General features: G+C 43.5%; 1 protein-coding gene across 1 annotated transcript in view; it reads right to left on the reverse strand.

The window, feature by feature from the left end:
• ADGRG4 (adhesion G protein-coupled receptor G4) overlaps positions 1-1612 on the reverse strand; it is a 153343-nt gene extending 151731 nt beyond the window's left edge. Inside the window, exon 1 of the mRNA XM_012472323.2 lies at positions 1447-1612. The gene's annotated coding sequence lies outside the window, so the exon portion shown is untranslated. The remainder of the gene's footprint in view (positions 1-1446) is intronic.
• Between the last annotated feature and the right edge of the window lie 4388 nt (positions 1613-6000).

The following is a 6000-nucleotide window of genomic DNA, read 5'->3' on the forward strand; positions in this document are numbered from 1 at the left end:
GGAGTGATGCACTGGTGCGACCATAGTTCATTGCAGCCTGGACCTCCTGGGCTCAAGCTATCCTCCTGACTCATTTTTTTATTTTTTGTAGAGATGAGGTCTCACTGTGTTGCCCAGGCTGGTCTGAAACTCCTAAGCTCAAGGCATCTGCTGGTCTTAGCCTCCCAAAGTAATGGGATTACAGGCATGAGCCACTGCACCCGGCCTGATAGCATTATTGTCAGGAATAAGTGAGGCTGCAATGTAAATAAAGTGTATGACTCAGTGCCTGGCCCATACTAAATGCCTCTAAACTATTAGCTATTATTATTGTTACCAGTCATTTTTTTATTGAGCCTGTACTGTACATTGGGCACTGTATCTGATCTTTTATATTAACTGATTTGAATATCAATGGAACAGTTATAAGCAACTGTTATGCTCATTTTACAGATGAAAAAACTGAGACTCAAGGTCACAAAGTCCTTAGGTGGCAGAATTGGGACCCAGGCCCAGAAGTGTTCAGTTCCAAAGCCCACGTCCTCCTCACCACACTGCAGTGGATAAAGGACACTTTCAGGGGCTTTACAAGTTAGCCAGTTTCTCTCCTCAACAGTCTGTTACTAAACTATGAATCCTTATGTAATGACAGCATTTCTCCCTGAACCAATTTTCTTCAAATGTCATTTCCTCCTTCTATAAACAGACTGAACACATCCCTGACTCACATTTGAACAAAGTCATTTCACATCTCAGATTTTCTTTTCCCTGCAGTCAGCCCTATGGCAATTGCGCAGGCCCAGGGCCAAATTCCAGCTCAGAGTGGAGGATGTGTGAATACCATAGGCTAAGAAAATAGCATGAGACCAACTAACAGAGGGCCCCCAAGTCCTGTCTTACGCTGCTATTTCCCAGCAGGCTGTGGATTAAGATATAAATGAGACATATGGAGATGGTAAAAAGCATATGTCAGGCACGCTGTGGTCTGTGTTCCTGTCAAGCACACACACTGGGTCATTTTTAATCATGAAAACACCACCAAGCAGGCTACCCAAATATTTCTACAGAACCAAAATTGAAGTCAGTGCTTTATTTCTCACACTTTCCTTCTTACATCAGCCTTTTCTGCAGTGTCCCACAATTGGGTGCACATGCCCCTCCTCCGCCCCCAGAAAAAGGAGAGAGAAAGAAAAGAACTGGTTAGTTCCAAAAAAACGAAACAGTTCCTCCTGGGTATGTTTCAGTTGAATTAATTATCCCCAGGCATAATAATAAATGTCATTATGATCAACAGCAAAACTTATCGAATATAAACCTTCTACACAGTATTGTAGAAGGGCATTGTGGTAAAATGCCATCAAGCATATCCCTGCTGCACCTCCCTGTCGGTGATGTGTCCCCCACGTCCCTGTGTTGTGATGAGCTTCCCTGCCTTAAGCTTTGAGGACAACATGTATAAGAACTCACCATTCAAGAAATAGCCATTTCTTCCATGAAGCTGCTCCGGTACACTAGAGCTTGGCCATTTCCTCCATTCCCATCTTCACTCCCAAATTCAGATGGCAATTTGATGTGGCCGCTTGTTTGGCCCTTGGCATAGGCTCCCCGGCACCATTTTTAGTGGCCCTGTCTTCCTCTGACTCCTCCTGCTGTTGGAAAGCTTGCAAGCTCTGGAGTCAGATTATCCTGAATTTGAATCATGCCTCGGTGAGGTGGGGGAAGAGCAAAGATCAAAGCAGAGGTCCTTGTGGGCTCAGATGTCCTGGTTTCGCTGGTGCAGAAAAGAGTTCCTGGGAGGTAGTAGTGAGGAATGAGTCTGGAACAGAATGTAGGGGCCAATTCACAGGAACTTTTACAAAAAGAACAAGTTGTTAAACGGTACATCTTTCAAAACTTTGCAACATCTCCATTTAATTCCCTCCTATCCCCTTTTCAGTTTCATTGGGAGGATATAGGCCAAATTCCAGCTGGATTACATAATGATTCCCAGCATTGGATCAGCAATTCTCACTTTTTTCCTCCCGAAAGATTGTTTAGGCAGCCTTTCACGTGTGTGTAGAGGAAAGAACACTCATTAGATAAGGTATCAGGAGACCTCGGTTCTAGCCATGGGAAGTTGAGTCAGCACCTCTCTCTGAGCAGCAGAGGAAGGTAAAAGGACTAAAGTAGGTGACCTTGGCAGTTGTTCTAGCTCTGACATCCTTGATATGTTCTCAACAATAACGTCTGGAAACTAAAGAAAAGCAAAATCTAAGGGTATGTGTCTTTCATGAGAGCAGAGGAATATGGTCTATTTACCCATCGGCTTCAGGGATAACCTGCACTTTTTCGCTTCTCTGCATTTATCTCCAGTCTCTTCCTGAACATGCTCCTTGTAGGCCTTGAAGTGTTGGCTGTTGGGTTAACCTGAGCCTTAGAACTTGTGCTCTGTTTTGCCGAGTCTTTCACCTGACCTGCATGCAGAGATGCTGGGAACCCATCGGCAAAACTTGCTTCAGCTCTTGGCTGCCCATACGTGCATGCCGATAAACCCACGTGCCCTGGAGATTGTGAACACAGGTCCCTTTATACTCTCAGGCCCTTTTTCTCCCAAAGTACACATTCTTTAAATAAGGCTGTGAGCTGGCCATGAAAACAACAATGAGGTTTACAGTGCAGGCTTTCAGCTACACAACTGTATCAGCCCATTGACAATTGAGTTTTGCAAAGAGACATTCTCTCAAGAAGAGCCAGAACAAGGACAGATTTTTAACCATTGAAAATGGCTTCAGCTTGAGTCTCAAAATGTTGACAATCTAAGACTTTAGAACACCATGTAGCCCCAGATAGCACTTGATGATTAATGAAGTACAATACCTAAATACGGATGAGATGGATTCCTCCCATCCACAGAGCTTCCAAATGTCTAGATCAACACTCAAAGGAACAAACCATTCCCTCTGCCATGGAAACATCTGAGTTTGCAGCATTAAAAACTGGGGGCTGAGTTCAGTGGATGAGGGGACATGGTCTACTCTGAATCTGACCAATTTTCCCTGGGAAACATCTCTCTCGGTTTATAGAAGAGTTTCTTCTGCATCTCACTTCCTGTGTGTGATCTGGAGGTTTTTACGTCTCCCTCATTCATCTAGCTAGCTCATATTAAAATGTAGTTGGCTTTGTGTGTGTACTGTCCTTTATGGGGAAATGGATAGAAAATCGTGTGTGCAGTGCATTGTATCAGACTCTGTCACAGGACATTGTGATACAAAATGCTATCAGGCATCCTTGCTGCACTCCCTATAGGTGACATACATGACCACCCCCACCTGTCTGTATTGTGATGCGCTTCCCTGCCTTGTCATGCTTGCTGGTAACGTCATGGCTTTCAATGTACCCCAGGGCAAAGCATCTGCCTGCTCTGAGTTATATATATATGTGTGTGTGTGTGTGTGTGTGTGTGTGTGTATACATATATATAAAGTATCCACAATGTATGTATACAATACTAGATCTGTATTAGAATCTCTAATACTTCCCATTATCAAAGTGTAATAGTATTAAATATTCAGCTGTAACTGACATCACATAAGACATTATTCAGTATACTTTCTTAGAAATGGATGTCACACAAATAATAACACATATACAATCAGAAACTCTGGGAATGGGGCCCAGAAATCTATGTTAACTCCTCTTTTCTTCTCATTTTTCCCCATCTGGATTTTTATCAATTTTTAGCTCTATTAGAAATTCCAAAGTGTCTTTAAAGGGCATCCCTTGATACTTTCTGCTTTTTGGCATCCACTGAAGCTTCCCTTATATTGCAGGTCTGTATTTGGAAGGAGAAGGCACAGCCCATGTTTGCTGTACTTCATTTGAAGTCAAGAAAATAAATGAGGACATTTTCTTGCCCTTTAATAATTTTAAGTCTAGACCTTTTCAACACTGGGATGGCCATCCAAAATATTTTCATTTCTTCCTCCTTCAGTACCCAGGGGGCTTCTAGTACTCTCTTTCATTTATTCAATAAATATTATGTACAGGATAAACAGCATAATAAATGTGGCACATCTTCTTTTACACATGTATTTTGAAATCAGTCCCAAATACTCAGCATTTATTGACTCTTCTGAGCCTTTCCAGAAGGAAGCCTGTTTAAGAGGAGTCATATCTATCTCCATTTCAAGACATACATTAAACACCAATTTTCTTTTTTTTTTTAATCTGTATAACTTTAAGGGGTACAAGTGCAGTTTTATTTTTTGGATATATTGTATAGTGGTGAAGTGTCTGGGCTTTTATTGTAACCATCACCTAAACACCCATTTTCAATGCTTTCTTCTTCAATAGTTTCAGTCGATTTCATTAGAGGCTTAAGAGGCAGCTGTACCAACACTCAGGTTAGGAGACGTAGTTGTGGGAGACCTTACCAATTAGAAAGTGCATCTTTCAAAAGTCCCAGTAGCCAGAGTGTGAGGATTGGCTCAAGGAAGAAGTGGAAGACAAGGGTGAGGAATTAAGAGTGTACGAGGGCTTGTCAACTGGAAATTGGGAGGAGCCAGGTGTGGTGACTCACACCTGTAATCCCAGAAACTTGGGAGGCCAAGGCAGGTATATCATTTGAGGTTAGGAGTTTGAGACCAGCCTGGGCAACATGGTGAAACCCAGTCTCTACGAAAAACACAAAAAAAAATCAGCTGGGTGTGGTGGCGCACGCCTGTAGTCCCAGCTACTCAGGAGGCTGAGGCAGGACAATCACTTGAACTCAGGAGGCGGAAGTTGCAGTGAGCCATGATCACACCACTGCACTCCAGCCTGGGCAATAGAGTGAGACTCTGTCTCAGAAAATAAAGGAAAAAGAAATTGGGAGGCCCAGTGGAAGGAGGATGAGCTCTGCAGTCAGATATATGTGGGCTTGAATCTTCACTCTGCGACTTCCTGGCTGTGCTAACCTTGGGCAGGCTAGCTAACCTCCCTGGGCCTGCTTCCTCATCTGTAAAATGAGGATGGGAATAGAAGTGAGCTCATAAAGTTGTGGTAAAGATTACATGAAATAATCCATGTCAACGCTTTCACACTGGGCCTCGCATTGAGTAGGCAATCAGCAAATGATGGCTCTTAATATCAACCAGGAAGTTTCCATGTCTTACCTACTACTCCAAGCAGATTGCCCCCACTGCCACACCCTTCCTCTCTGAGCTTTGTCTACATTCCCCCTTAGGAGGGAAATAGCAGTGGGAGCCTCTTTCCTTTCCTCAGAAGTTCACTGCCCCCTCCCTGGTGAGCTCAGGCAAAGAAAATCAGCCCCTCTACCCCAGGGAAGACCTAAAAGGAGATGGCACAGAGCAGCCTGCTGAAATTAGACAGTGGGGTCACCCTGGTCCTCTGTGCCACAGGAAGGAGGGGGTACTGAAGCATCAGTTGCAGTGGGCAGTGCTGCAGCGGAAATTCCAGAGCTGAGAAGGCTGCCATCAGCCAGGTGAGACATGACCAGGCCCTGAGGTAAGTCTGTAACTTAGGAGGAAAGAAAGTGCAGTTGTGGGAAAAGGAAGGAAAATGTGAATAGATTTGGCAAGAGATAAGTCCAGAAGGAAACATCACTCTTCCTGGGCATCACAGTCAAGCTATGACAGATGCAGGGCAAGAGCGAGCGATGAGAGGAGAAAGAACGAAAAACCAGAGCCTTGTCTCAACTGTGTATATGACAAGGAATCTAACAGGTAGTTCCAGGTGGAGAGGAAAAGCCATCACATAGCTGGTAAGCTTAAAACTCATAGTACAGGGCTGTGGCAGTGGCAGTTTGCATGCAAATTAGCTAGACTTGGTAAGCTCACTAAATGTTTATTATATGTAAATTAAATTTTTTAAAAACTTCATCTTTTAATAGAAACAAATGTGACAATTCCTAGACCTATTATGACTGTGGTTTCTGAATGTTTTTCCTGATGGCATAAGGTTTAAGGGGAAAAAATAGCCTAGAAGGAAGAAAAAGTGAGCAGGATTCCAATTCTTTTCTGCTCGCTGGAGAACACATGCTTT

Source organism: Aotus nancymaae, unplaced genomic scaffold (genome assembly GCF_030222135.1).
Source record: "Aotus nancymaae isolate 86718 unplaced genomic scaffold, 86718_ANA_hifiasm-v0.15.2.pri h1tg000004l, whole genome shotgun sequence".
In the NCBI taxonomy this organism is placed as follows: domain Eukaryota; kingdom Metazoa; phylum Chordata; class Mammalia; order Primates; family Aotidae; genus Aotus; species Aotus nancymaae.